The sequence below is a fragment of the Prunus mume genome, linkage group LG3 (assembly GCF_029339155.1).
Source record: "Prunus mume cultivar Tortuosa linkage group LG3, ASM2933915v1, whole genome shotgun sequence".
Classification (NCBI taxonomy): Eukaryota; Viridiplantae; Streptophyta; class Magnoliopsida; order Rosales; family Rosaceae; genus Prunus; species Prunus mume.
This window is the reverse complement of record NC_142700.1, coordinates 15,298,076-15,313,498: the sequence shown is the minus strand read 5'-3', so window position 1 is coordinate 15,313,498 and position 15,423 is coordinate 15,298,076. Positions and strand designations below refer to the sequence as shown.

General features: G+C 36.6%; 1 pseudogene; it reads right to left on the bottom strand.

Moving 5' to 3' along the window:
* Nucleotides 1–1,654: 1,654 nt before the first annotated feature.
* LOC148918846 ((-)-germacrene D synthase-like) lies at nt 1,655–14,424 on the bottom strand (annotated as a pseudogene).
* Between the last annotated feature and the right edge of the window lie 999 nt (nt 14,425–15,423).

Below are 15,423 nucleotides of genomic sequence, written 5' to 3'. Positions count from 1 at the left end.
TTATTTCTTCTTCTTCTTCTTCTTCTTCTTCTTTTCTCTCTCTCTCTCTCTCTCTCTCTAAGAAAGCCAAAAACCGAAACAACCAAACCAAACCACCAAGTCCGTTAACAAGTGGTCAGTTTTCATCAATTATGGTTTGGTTTCAGTTTTCAAAATAACCAAACCGAGGCCTACGATTCGGTGTTCGGGTTGAGCCCAAAACCAAACCAACCCAAACCGAGCCCACCCCTAGGTGAGATAGAGGAATTTAGATTCTTTCCCCTTTGTGTGAAGCCTTGCACCATGTGAGAAAGGGAGATGGAGAGACACAAGGCAGCACGTGGGCAAGCTAAAAGGAAGGGAAAGTCAGCCCTTGTGAAAAAAGTAGGGAACAGAAGCCACGTGGAGCAGCTGTAAAAGAGAAAATTATGGGCCATACTTTTTATGAGTTGTGTGTATTGTAAGAGCAGTTCCAGAATGGGGGTGGGTTTAGGCCCAAAAAGCTGTTTTCAGCAGCAAGGGCTAGCCCTGTAGGAGATGGGGCCCACAAAATCAGGTTAGCTCTCAGTGCAAGATCTGCTGTAGTTCCAGCCCGAGTTTGTGACGTCAAGAACAATTTTTTTAAAAAAACTTCAAAAAATTTCAGATTTTAAAAAAATAATAATAATAAATACTTAGTTGTAGTTTTCACTTCCCACACCAAAACTCTATACAAATTTCTCTCATCATATCTCATGTGAATAGTTGTTGCTATGGCAATTGGTGGAAACACTACAACCTTTTGCAAGGGCAGCAACTATTCACGTGAATAGTTGTTGCCCTAGTCCCCCCTTGCCATGGCAAAGGACAAACTGCTGGAAGTGCTCTAAGCCACACTAGATGGAGAGAAGGTGTGGACAGTTTGCCTTAAAAACCAATTGGATGGTGTGGCAATAGGTGAGAGAAAGGAATTTAGATTCTTTCTCCTTTGTGTGTATGAAATACAAAATGCTTCTCTACATGTCTTTAACATATGAATGCATCATTCGACATATAAAATACTATTATAATTAAATCGTACAGCCGCACGGCTATACGGAAGTTTTTAAAATTTTGGTTTAATAATAGCATAGCCGTGCAGCTATACTACGAATTGAACTCTCAAATTGATTTAGTGTCAAATTTCTTTCTTCAATATCTGCTTTGGAGATGTTGAAACTAGCAATATGTATAAAGTATAAACTAATGCAACTAGAAGGGTACTGTTTTTTTTTTTTTTTCCAATAAATAGTATAGCCATGCGGCAATACTCAATGTAAATATAATATAATTAAATCGTATAGCCGGGGTGGCTATACAACTTTTTTTAATTATTAAAAAATTGTATGGCAGTACACTTTTTTATTATTATTATTATTATTATATATAATTAGTTCTGATAATTAAAATACAAGAGTGTCCCTCAAGTTAGTTTATTTGAGGGATGTCTCAATGGACACTCTATATATATAAATACAAGTTAGAGAAACCAATCTAGAAACAATATGGCAGTTTGGATCGAGCCGGTTTATAAGCCTAAACAATTTTTTTTTAAATTAAAAAAAAACTGTTACTTAGGCCCAAGTTTGGAAGGCTGTAGGAAGGAATTATTTGTACATATTACCTCAGAATTTATCATACATACTAGAAAAAGAAATTAATTAACTAAATGATTAATTTCTGGCCATGTAACAATGTTAATCGTGGCTAGCTCAAAACATATGAGGCTTACTGTTTCTCTAGCATAGTGACGACTGTGATATAAATCTCCCTCTTCTCCAAACTTTTCTTCAATTTCAGTGTAGAAATCCAACATTGCTTGACAACAGAATTTCATATACTCTGGTAGGTTGTCCATGGCTAAGATATCCCACCTGATGATAAAAATAAGTAAATAAGACTTGTGTCAAACTGATGATCATTATTCAGTATTTAGCTAAAACTTTTTGCAATAATTAAATTTAAAAAAAATTAATTCGGTTTATATGGATTTCAATAAACCTTTCCACATCTTCAGCAAAGAGCTCTAGTTCATCAGAGGTGCCATACACATCATAGATGTCATCAATGATGGTTATCAAAGCAATAACTTCGGCCAATATCATCCTAGCAAAGTAATATATTCAGGCTAAAAGTAAACTCCCGAAGCCCCAAAGTAGCTCTCAACTATTCTGTCTCTTGCAAAGGGCAGCTTGTTTACAAAGTCCAAGTCCTTCCACAACCTGAATAAATATCAATTAATTACAATTAATAATCATTAATTTTGAATTAATTAGCATTTCACTTAATGTAGTTAATTAACCTTGTAATTTCACTTAGTTCTTTCTGATGGACTTGCTGCACAAGGTTAAAATCCAGCTTTGCCAAAGTTAATTAGGAGAGTTTCATTTTGTGAGTGGCCTTCCTCCTCATAGATGGACAAGTAAATCCTTGCTTCCAGCCTTGTGAAGCCCTTCCAGAATGGTTGGTACAAGGCATGAGTTACTTGTTTAGCAAGTGAGGGGCTTAAACGCTGCGTTTCAACCGCCGTAGTTAGATTTGTGGTGGTGAAGGCAAACGCCTCATCTAGTAATGCATCCTAAGATGTGTGGCTTCGTACAAGCTTAGCAGCCCTACTACATACCTCAGCACATGCATTAATATTATTACAAGATTAGAGGAAGAAATTAAAATTAATTAATCTAGCTAGAATTATAAAACAAACGTGTGACCGCAGACTAACCGCATGAAACCTTATTACCTTGTTGCCTAAGCAACTGGAATCAGAGAGACAAACAATATCTATTCTTTTCAGCAATACTAACAATCTCTAACGTATCCAAAAAATTTCCTTGCAGGGGTCAACATCTAAGAGGTTAAAAAAAATTACACAAAAATAAACTCATAAAAATGAAACGATAATTTATAATTCATAATTAATAGAAAAATCCACAGTACAATTGTCCATGACGAGTTCTCAAATTTTCTTGCAACTCACTTCTTTCGAACTACCCAACACATCTCTTGAAATACCCATATCTCTCGAACTTGAACTATCCACATTATCCGAACTAGAAATAGTTGATGAGAACTTTGTCTTAAAGTATCGTTCCATAAACTATATTGATAGAAATAATCAATAAAACATACAAACAAAGAAATACAATCTATTCAAAAATCCTTAATTTTTCCATACTAACCAAAATAAGGTTTTTTTACTTAGATTGACCTTAGATCCCTTAATGCATTCATTTCATACATGAAAAATCATTTTCTCAAGATAATTTTTGGCGGCTTTTATTCCTTACACATCAAATAAGAAAACTTGATTTTATGAGATTTTAGTATGAAGTATATATTGACTCAATGAGTCATCATTTTTAGCCTAAATCGTATTTTGCACTAAAACTGATTTTTTTTCATATTTTGATTTGGTAGGAATTTGATTTTCTAGTATTTTTATTTGAATCCAAATGTTAGGGGGGGTACTTCCTTATTTACATTGTAAACTTAAGTAAATGGAGTAATATAAAAATAAATGAAAGTAAAAGGACAAATATGACAGGACCCGACCCAAATTCCACTTTGGAATCTACATCGAATCCTGTGCGTGTCCGACACTGGCAGGTGCCAAGCATGGCACACTTGACCAAATTGCCCTTCTAACTAAGATTCGAAAGTAGAATTTGGCTCGGATCCTGTCAAAAGACATTTGCTCCTATGTGGTCACTTGACCACCCTTGCTCCTATGTGAATCCATCCCATGTAAATTGTAAAGTAATCAATTGTCAGGCCAAACAATATACGCACCAAAATAATAATGCTAATATTCCTTTTCTATCGAGGGACATTGTGTGGGTTCATTATGAATTTTACTGTCTATTTTTTTAGCTTTCATTTAAAGTTATTAATGTCAAATTTTAGACAAGTCGGAAATCATTAATGCACCAAGTTGAGGAACAAAATAGGCAAACAAGTTATTTCAAGAAAATATTAAAATGACAACCATTGAATTTAGTAGTTAAATAGTTTCATATTCGAGTGATTTTTCGCACGCAAGAAAATATTAATTGCCATTTTATTCAATTTAATGTCATTTTTTAATATTTCTTGCATTTCCAATTTTATTTTTTTGATAGACTATTCATGGCAAAACAAAAAAGAAGAAAACCATTACACATGGCTCATTAAGTGAATAATGCCCACAGTTTGTTCCATTGGTGCATCCGTGTCGGAAATAATGACACTATTACGTCTTCCGAAGGAAAATACTCCCCACGTCCTGATTCAGTGGAACCACCTCCGCTAATGATTGAGTCGTTCTTGTACTCAATTGTGTCAGACTATGAGGACCAGGAGTATTTCAATTGTATGATGAGTGGAGTAGGTATTTCAATTGTATGATGAGGAAGATGTGAACTTTATAATAAATATGGACACATGACAACCAAAAATCTTATCCAAAAATTTAATTCGAAAATATTATCCGAAAATTTTATCTGAAATTTGAGATGAGAATTTTATAATAAATAGTGACACGTGGCAACAGAAATTTTTTTTCCGAAAATCTTATTAAAATTAATGGTTTATGTAACATCTCACATCGACCAACAGAGAGAGAGTGATGTGCTTTATATGTACATGCCCACCTTCATTTAGCACGATGCCTTTTGGGAGCTAACTAACTTCGGAGTCGGAGGCACTCTGAAGTTAAGCGAGTTTGGGCTAGAGTAATCCCAAGATGGGTGACCCACTAGAAAGTTGCCCATGAGTTCCCAAAAACAAAATCATGAGGGCAGGGGGCCCAAAGCAGACAATATCGTGCTACGGCGGAACCGATCCGGGATGTGATAGAATGGTATCGAGCCACTCTGCCGTGTGGTGCGATTGTGCCGACGAGGATGTCGGGCCCCTAAAAGGGATGGATTGTAACATCCCACATCGACCAACGGAGAGGGGATGATGTGCCTTATATGTATATGCCCACCTCCATCGAGCACGAGATCTTTTGGGAGCTCATTGGTTTCGGAGTCGGGGGAACTCCGAAGTTAAGCGAGTTTGGGCTAGAGCAATCTCAGGATGGGTGACCCACTGGGAAGTTACCCGTGAGTTTCCAGAAACAAAACTGTGAGAGCAGGGGGCCCAAAACGGACAATATCATGTTATGATAGAGCCGATCCGAGATGTGATAGTTTGAGTATAAAAAATAGAAAATAAATTAAAGTGAATAGTAATTGCCCTTGCCCTTACGGGTGGAACAAAAAAGGCAAGGTTGCCACTATTCACATGAATAATACTGACAAACATTGCCTTGTCTTTGCCTTACCCTTGTCCTTTGGGGTGGAGATGCTCTTAGGGATCGTCCCTACGTTGTAAGTTGTCTAGGAACCCTTCAAACAGAGAGAAACTCTTATGTGATGGGGATAGCAAGTTTTTTTTTATCCTCGACCAATAACGCAATGACAGGTAGGATAACTTTTCCACATATCATTGTGTTATTACTCGGAGATAGCAAAACAGTGTTATCCTTATTATAGATAAGTTTTTTGCTTCAAACGATAAGATTTTGGATAGTTGGGTCGATTTGGTGGTGTGAGGGCTTGGAAGTCATTATCTAAATAAAGAAAAGGATGGGAATTCATTCTTAAAAGAAATAAAACATAGTAGAATTCAATATTGTCATATACAAAGGTACAAAAGCAGTGTCGACAATTTTAAAAAAGTCCTCAAAATGGAGCTCTACTCACTTTTTAAGAAATAGGTGATAATGGCAAGATTAACCTTTGAAAGCAAAAGGTTAAAAAAAATAAAAACAAAAATAGTAAAGCTACTACAACAATCAGACATAATGGCCTTTTTTGTTGTCTAGACTTATTTTCCTTTCATATCATGTATGACCTTTTCTCTTTTTAAAGAAAATATTAAAATGACAATTATTAAATTAGTGGTTAAATGATTTAAAATTCGAGTGATTTTTTTAACGCATGATCTTTGAGACCCTTATGACCAATCTTATGTTATCACAAAACATTCATAAGATTCACTAACTATCTTTCATTCTTGAGGCTAGTGTTTGTGCAAATAATCTCACAGGAAAATATTCGCTTCTAGATCCTTCAACCTTGGATCTTCCTTCTCTCTCTTCCTCGGTTCTTATAAAAAATACCGGAGTAAATAGACCACACCCAGGGGGTGTTGGCCAAAGGCCCTTCGATGCCTAAGTTAGTTCGAGTGTTTGTAGGAAAATAATAGCTAAGCAAAGGGTACGGAGTTGTATGTATGGTGTGAACCGGGCGGCCAGAGCCATGTGTGGTGGCTAGAGCCGTGTGGGGAAAATATGGAGAGTGGAGAGTGGAGAGGGAGAGAGCTTTGGGTATTTTCTCGGGTATTAGGAGTAGTTTTAGATGTACCTTGAATGATGAATGAAGTTGTCTATTTATAGGAGTCTCGGGGCTAAGGTTTCGTAGGGTTTTGTAGAGATCGAGTCGGACTTGATTATATCTATTTATTAAAGATAATATCTAAATTAATGATATTATCTCTTTTTATTAGGATAATATCTGAATTAATGATATTATATTCTCTTTATTAGGATAATATTTGAATTAATGATATTATCTTATTAAATAAAGATAATATCATATTAATTCAGATATTATCCCTATTAATTAATAGGCCAAATAAATTGGTTCAATTAATTAATTTAAGAGATAATCTTCTTTTCCACGTGGCTTGCATGCCGTGATTGGAGACGAAAATATTTGCTCCCACAAATGCCTCTCAACTTCTGCATGACGCTTGTGTGGTATGTAGGAGATGAAATTATTTTTCGGGCTCTCCAACTATATCTGGGCTACATTCTATGAGTTGGACTCCTTTGCAGATCGGGTTCTCAATTAGAGTAGGCTTCTGATTGTTCTTCGAGTTGGACTCCCAGTAGGAATGAGCTTGCAATTCCTTCTTGACCTGAGTTGTCCAACTTGTATAAATACAGGGGTTTTCTTCACTCTTTCTCACATCACAAACTTAACTTCTCTACCTTCTAGTCTGAGAAAGATCTTGGAGAATTTGTTCTGCTTGTTGAAGAGAGGAATTGTCGTGCATCCCAAGGTAAGTCGAGCACGTAAATTTTTTCTTCATCTTATCTTTTTCGCAGAAAGACCAAACTAATTAATTCAAATAATGGTTCCAATCGTGGAAGACTGGCTCCTTATTTTACGACAGGACTTGGGTAAGGGATATTCTGATTCTACTATGATATTTCTAAACACTGATTTAGGCATCTGCGTGTTCTCTTGCAGGTACTCCCTTCTCTCTCATTTGTGGCAAGTGAAGTATGGTGATCGGCTTCTCAACAAGGACATAAGATTACTTGTTGGAGGACTAGAAATTTTATGCTCCAACAAAGGACAAGTTCAAATTCTAGGCCTATAGGGGCACAGGTTCTACAAACAGAGAAACTACAGAATCCTTGAGAAAAATTCCAGCATCAGTAAAGCCATCACCATGCTTGTATAAAACTTCAACCACACGTGCAAGATTCAAAATTCGCAGTAACAGGGGCATGGGGATGGTGGTGTTCTGGATGCACGTTTCGTTTATGTCCTTCCATGCATTATTCACTTGCTTGCTTAGTTCGATACTTGCTTCTTCTTCTGTGGCGCCATATTCTTTCATGTAGCATTTCACAGCTGAGGCAACATGTCCTCTCTGAAGGTTAAGGCTTGAAAGGGTGTAAGTTATGGGGGACAATTCAAATAATTTAGAAACGAAAAAACAAAATGTCTACATTAGAATTATAAATAAATAAAAGTAATTTTATCTTATACATGTACGAGGTAAAGGACTTAGATCAACAACAACAAAATGCTGTGTGAACTAAACCAACTTTTGGTTAAATTTTTGGATCTACCTGAAGTTAGAAGTTTGGTTTTGAGATCTATCTCAAGTTCTCTATAATTCAAATAAACTATACTGTTATTTTAATTAGCACTTTTGATATATAAAAGTACCTAGTGGGATTTGAGTTCATTCATGATTCTACCAATTAATGATGCAGCCTTTACCATCTTAGGGTCGTCGAACACCCAATCCATGGAAAATGTAGGGGAAAAAAACATTTTTAGTGACTGAGTTTTACACATCATAGATGTCATCAATGATGGTTATCAAAGCAATAACTTCGCATGGTGTTATCCTAGCAATGTAATATTGAGGCTCAAACTCAGAGTGTACTCCCGAAGCCCAAAAGTAGCTCTCAACTACTCTGTCTCTTGCAAAAGGTAGCGTGTTTACAAACTCTAAGTCCTTCCACCACCTGCATGAATTAATTACATTATGCTAGTGTAAATAGGAGATTAAAACTGATTGACAATATATAATTCATTAACCTTGAAATTTCACTTAGTTCTCTTTGATGAACTTGTTGCAGTAGATTGAAATCCAGCTTTGCGAAATTCAGGAGAGTCTATTTCTGTGAATCGCGTTCCTGATAGAGAGACAGGTAATGCCTTGTTTCTAGTCTTGGCAAGCCCTTCCAGAATGGCTGGTACATGGCATGAGTGACTTGTTTCGAAAGTATGGGGCTTAGACGGTGCGTTGCAAATTCAAGATGAGTGGTGGTGAAGGTTAAGGCCTCATCAAGTATATCCTCTCCGTGGGTCTGTGTGGCTTCGTACAAGCTTAAAAGTCCTACTACATCATTCACCAGGGATTCCTTAAATTTCCCATCACTGTCCTTGAAATTATTGAATATATCTGCATCATGAGGCATTTTTAAAACAAGCCATGATCAGAGGAAGAAAATTAATCCATAATTATAAGACAAACCATGAGGGTTACGTACGGCACGAAATATTATAACCTTGTTGTCTGAGTAATCGAAATCGGAGCGCTGCAGTGTAAAGCTCATTATCAGTTTCTTGGTCCCCAGGCTCAGTACTGTCATGGGAGCTGTTGTGAATTTGCTGCAGAAGTTCCTCAATCTCATTTTCAAAATGGTGAGAAACATCTAAGCGCTGAATGTCCTGAATCAAGTCCAATTTTTGTGAAAGCTTTTTAACTGGAGCCATTAAGATCATCTTCACCTTTTCCTTCAGTTCTTGGGCACGTTGCTTAGCTTTGATGTTTGTTTTCTACAAAAACAGATTGACAGGCCATTAAAAAGATAGGAACTTCAGCATGGTTCATGCAAATTTAAACCATGAATCTTTAGTAATATGAAAATATACATATTTATTCCCCCTTATTCATTCAAAAAAGGACAATGCTTGGCTCTTGATATATCAGGAGCCATTCCTCCTCAATACAAGTTGTAGCCTCTTACAAAATGACACCTGTTTTTTTTTCTTTCACCAACTCTCTCTCTCTCTCTTCTCACCCACTCGCCTCTCCTCTCGTGCTCTCTCCTCTCATCTCTCCATCTCTCCATCTCTTTCTTCCACCATTCCCAAAATTTCCAAAACTCCCCATTAAATAGCTCAATAAAATTAAAAATTAAAAAGGAGTGAAATCAATACATAGTGTATGGGTGATGATGATGATGATGGAGGAGCAGCGATAGGAAGAGAGGGGCTGAAAATTTCTTCTAAAGAGTTGCAGGGGAAGAGACAGAGATGAGGAGAGGAGAGAAGAGAGCTGGGGGAGGAGAGGAGAGTGGGTGAGAAGATAGAGAGGGAGAGTCAGTGAAACAAAAAAGAAAAAAAGAAAAAAAGAAAAAAAGAAAAAGAAAAAGAAAAAAGAAACATGGCAAGAGACAGAGATGGGGAGATGAGAGAAAAGAGAGCTTGGGGAGGAGAGGAGGGTGGGTGAGAAGAGAGAGGGAGAGTCGGTGAAAAAAAAAACATGGGAAGAGACACATATGGGGAGATGAAAGAAGAGAGAGAGCTGGGGGAGGAGAGGAGAGCGGGTGAGAAGAGATAGGGATTTGTCCAACCAAAAAAAGAGAGGAGAGTCAGTGAAAAAAAAAAACCAAACAAACAAACATGTGTCGTTTTCTAAGAAGGCCATGTCTTGTATTGAGGAGGAATGGCTCCTGATATATCAGGAGCCAAGCATTGTCCTTTAAAAATATATATATACATATTCAAAATAATTGTTGCAGATACGAAGTACCTATATGGTATTAGGCTACCATAGAGGCATATGACAGAAAATGAGATCCCCAAACGCTCGGAGAAAAATTAGCAGAACGTCGATTAATATCATTAGGAGTGGCCTTAGAGCTTTGAGGTTGATCCGATGCAAGTGAAACTTGAACAGACATTGTATTGCTAGTTAAGAATCTGGAAGAGATCGAAGGTAGAGAATATGATCTTAATTGTTCAAGGATTGGTGTGAGTTGAAGAGCTATGGTTCTTGCCTATTTATAGTGAAAGCGTCTTTGTCTCTCGCTCACCCTCTGTAATCTAGCTATATATCCATAGAAGGGCACAGCTGGAAGATACTCAACATGTGTTAAATATGAATCACAACAGAAATTAAACAATCTCTCCGTTGGGATCCATGTTTAACACAAGTTGGGTATTCCAACTGTGCCTTTCTAGGTTAGAGAGGGTGAGGGAGAGACAAAGACAGACGCTTTGACTATCAATAGGTAAGAACCATAACTCTTCAACTCACACCAATCCTTGAGCAATTAAGATCATTATTCTCTACCTTCGATCTCTTCCAGATTCTTTAGCAAAACAATGTCTGTTCAAGTTTCACTTGCATCGGATCAGCCTCAAACCCCTATGATGAAAGGTTTAAAACAGTGTCTAAAAAGTTTGCTATCAGGCACTATTGGATGTTTACGTTGAATTTGAAGCAAATCTTGCGAATGAGGGAAACTTTTATAGCATCCACTACGCAAGAGAAGCAGTAAGCCTCATGAATTAATATTTTCGTGCCTATAATATTATGCCATTACAAGGCTACACAAATGGTGCCCATACACAATTGTAATTAATAAAGAGAGATCATAGTTTCTATATATACTAGCCCCATGCCAATTAGAGTATATATATATATATATATATATATATCAATATTTTATTTTTAAATATTAGTAAGTCAATTTAAATGTAATGAATATGTTCATTTCTTAATATATTTTTTTAACTAAGGGCATTTTTTAGTATTTTGAATATTTTATCATTCTCTGTCTTTCTCTTTTTATAAATAGATTATATATATTGGGGTTTTTTTTGTCACTGGTTTTGCATGAAATTTCAATTTGGTCACTAGGCTTTATTTTTTAATTTTTTTTTCCTAATGATGAAATTGAATTTTTGTGTAAAATTGAGTGACTAATTTTTTTTTTTTTTTTTTTGTGTGATAAAAATGTTTGGTAGACCAAACCATGTAATTAATCTGATTTTTCTTTTAATTTTAATTTTTTTTAATATGAAAAAGTGTGAATTTACCATATTATCTTCATTTAATTAATAATGTCAATTCTTAATGTTTGTATCAACCAATGACATTTTCTGGTATTTTAAATGTTTCACAATTCTCTACATTTTGCTTTATATATATAGATAATAAAATTTGTCAGACTTCTCATATTCTTGCGTCCTCCTCCTCCACCATTCTCCGTCTCCCTCAATCAATTTCCTGCTCCCTCTTAAAAGTACCTCTAAACCCCAAACCCTTCATCCTCCATCCCTCCTCCTTAATTTCCAGAACAAATGGAAAAAAAATCACAAAAGATACAAAAGAGTAAATTAAAAAAACCAATCATCGTAGATAGATCTGAGAACTTTCATCCATGAACAATGGCCCATAACCCTTAACATGATATAGACATTTTTCTTTCTTTCGACACGTTTAATTTTGAATGAAACAATTAGATAAAATCATTCTTTATAAAAGTAAAAAGGAAAGAAAAGATGGTTTGCTAGAAATCAAATAAGAATCAACTAAAAGAACGGAGAACGGAGAATGGCTAGAAGGACAAGAAGGGAGGAGGCTGCAGCGGTGGGAGAGAGAAGAAAGAGATGGAGTGGAGAATAAAACGTAAGATCTAATCAATTTTTTTACTAAGGTTTTTAATTAAAAAATTTAAAAACATAAAATGAAATTAAATGAGGTGGCATGTCCAAAATAAGGTGCCACATCATGTAGTATGGAAATGTAGTATACAAAATTTGATAAGAGTAGCATTATTCTTTTTAATTTGGCAACATAAACACCGTTCTCTCACTATCCCAACTTATCACTGTCTCCTCTCTCTCTTCCAATCTCCCAATCTGCCATCCTCATACCCACCGATCACTTTCGCAACCCACAAAATTCTTTCTCCTCTCACAGCAATGTAAGTAAATAACCAAAAGACTCTAGCTATTGCAGACTAAAAGAAACACACCCCTCACTGGTTCATCAGGTGTAAACAAGTTGAGCAGCCCTGGAATTCTTGTCCCTGTCAACCATAAGAACACTTCAGGTCTTCCAACACATCAAGTTCTGCAAAGAATCCAGTGGCACATCTTTTGGATTCCGGAAATCTTGTTGTGATATATGGCAATGGTCATAATGACCGTGATAATATTTTAAGGCAGAGTTTTGATTACCCAGGTGATACATTAATACCAGGTATGAAGCTTGTTAGGAACAAAATCACATGTTTTAATTGGCATCTTACACCCTGGAAAAACCCCCAGGATCCTTCTCAAGGACTTATGCATATCAACTTGGTCCTTATGGATACCATGAATTAATTCTGAGGGAGGGTTCTGTTATAAAATATCGGACTGCACCATGGAATGGAATCCAATTAATTGGGATGCATAATTTAAATCCAACATATGATTTTGTGTTGGATAATGATGATGAAGTATATTATGGTTATAAGCTTCTCAACAGCTCAACTCTTCTCAGGCTGGAGTCAACTCAAGATGGATTTGGGCTGAGCTACATCGGGAGTGATGGAAACCAAGGTTGGGTCGTTTATCTAATAGCAACAACGACTGACATCTGTGGTAAATATGGAATATGTGGTCCAAATGGTGCAAGTATTATTGACAAGTCCACAGTATGTAGCTGCCTGAAAGGATTTATACCGACCTTTCAACAAGACTGGGACTTGGTGGATTGGTCTATAGCTGTGTGAGAAAGAGCCAACTGAATTGCAGTGGAGACATCTTTAAGAAGTACTCTGGGGTGAAATTGCCAAGTACAGAACAATCCTGGTATAACACAAGTATGAACCTCAAGGAATGTCAGATGATGTGCATGAACAACTGCTCCTGCACTGCTTTTTCAAATTTGGATATCTGAGATGGAGGAAGGGGGTGCTTGCTGTGATTCAGCGATCTGATTGATATAAGATATTCCAATATAAATGGGCAAGATATTTACAGAAGAATGGCTTCATCATAACTAGGTATGGAGTCATCTTGCTGTTTAAAACAAAGTTTGAAAGAAAAATAAAAGCCACCAAGGAAAAAAGAAGAAAGAAATCTTCCAACAGTGACATGATTAGAAACAAGATAGAGCCAGAAAACTTTTGACATTATTAGAAAAATAATTCTTTGGAATTGTCTCAGAAACTAGCATGAATTGTTTGTTGGATGATAAAAAGTAAAGATTTTCTTCTTTATGAATTTCTGACTCCTTAGTCTTCTGCTTTCAAATACTTCATTCCTAGATCAAGGACACAATACAAAGATCATAGTAACCAGTACTGTGTTGTCTACTGGACTGCTGATCCTAGGCCTAACCCTGCTATTATATGTGAGGAAGAACCAGCAACAAAAATATGGTAAGCTATTTGATTTTGTACTCTTCTGCCCCTCCATTTTCGAAGATAGGTAGTCCAACCAAGAAATGCAATATCCAAAGAATGAAAAGCAGTCCAACCAAGAAGAACCATCAATGTCAAAATCTATAACAGAAATGCAATACCCAAAGAATGAAAAGCAGTCCAACCAAGAAGAACCATCAATGGATAAATGCATAAAGATTTATCAAGTTTCAAGCAAGAAGAACCAAACCAATCAATCTATTGCTTAACCAAACCAGAAATAAATAGTCAGAATTTGAGATTGGGGCCTAAAAACCGAACCTTGTTATTGGCAAGACCGTAGATACTCCATGATAGGATAGCTTCATCATTTCCTTCCACTGAATGAAGACAGACACCAAGTCAGCAAATGGAATTAGATGAATTAAGAATCTAATGATCTCTTCATCTATGGACCTGACTTGTGCTTGCTTCGGCTTCCCAATCTCAATCTCAAGCTCAAATTTGCAGCTAAACTTTTTCAATTTCGGGTTTCAGACTTTCAGTCAATCTCTGTTTTCGAAAAATCGGCCTAGGCCGGCGGCTAGGCGGGCGCTAGGAGGCTGGGCGGGCCTCCTAGGCTGGTTGGGTCTTTCTTCGGGGCCGAACAAGGAGGACGAAGCAGCCGAAACTGAAGAAAACAAATCGAAGCTTGAGTTGATAGAGAAGCGAAATGGCTTCTGCAAGCTCCGTCATGTGCGAGTGCAAGCTTTTTGTTCACATTTAAAGCGTATCGCCGTGCGGCTATACTCTTAAAATATTCAGTATTTAAATGGTATAGCCACGCGGCTATACTGTTAAAATATCCAAGTAAAGCCGTGCGGCTATACGTTTTAAATATACAATTTTGTCATATCATTTTTGGGCACCAACTTTACAATTGACAATGCCTCACGCCCATGAACTGTATGCCATACGACTAATTGCATTGAAAAGCCAATCAAAGGATTTGGCAGAAATAACCAGATTCAAAATTAAATCTTGCTAAACCTCAAATAGTATTTCTCTAGGATTAACTTCTCGTAACCGGCATTAGTAAAGCATGGCAACTTCTACTCTCATCAAACTCATGAGATCAAAAGTCACATAAACTGACTACCAACACCTCAACTACAGAGGGACCTATTTTCAATTAAGAAAAACCTATATTACCAAAAGACAAAATTATGAATAAAGATGCTTAATATTTTATTAACACAGCAACGAATCATAATTTCTTATAAACTCTAACTCTGAGCCTGCATTCTACAAGAATAACTAACACTGCCAAAACCAAACAACATAATGCATTAAGTCACCAAACATACATGCCATCTAAAAAACTGGAGAAAAAAAGAGAGTAAATCTTACTGCTTGTGACTTAGATTTCTCCTCTCTTTCCTTTCCAAATTGAAACCGGAGCGATAGTTGGTCATTTGATTCTGATGATATTGATTGAATGCAGGCAAACTCCCAAGGTTCACCCTAATTTATGGTAACCAAGGAGTGGCTCAGAGTTGATGAACAATGGTCTTCCCAGCACCAACCCTGAAGAAGAGGCTTTGTGCTGCTTTGATTTGTCCAAGAATGATTCATATCTCATATCACTAACAGGAGGGATGATCTCCATTTTTTAGTATTTGCAGAGATGCCAGACCCGCCAGGGAAAAAGAAATATGAAAAAAACATGCCCATTCAAGTTTTGT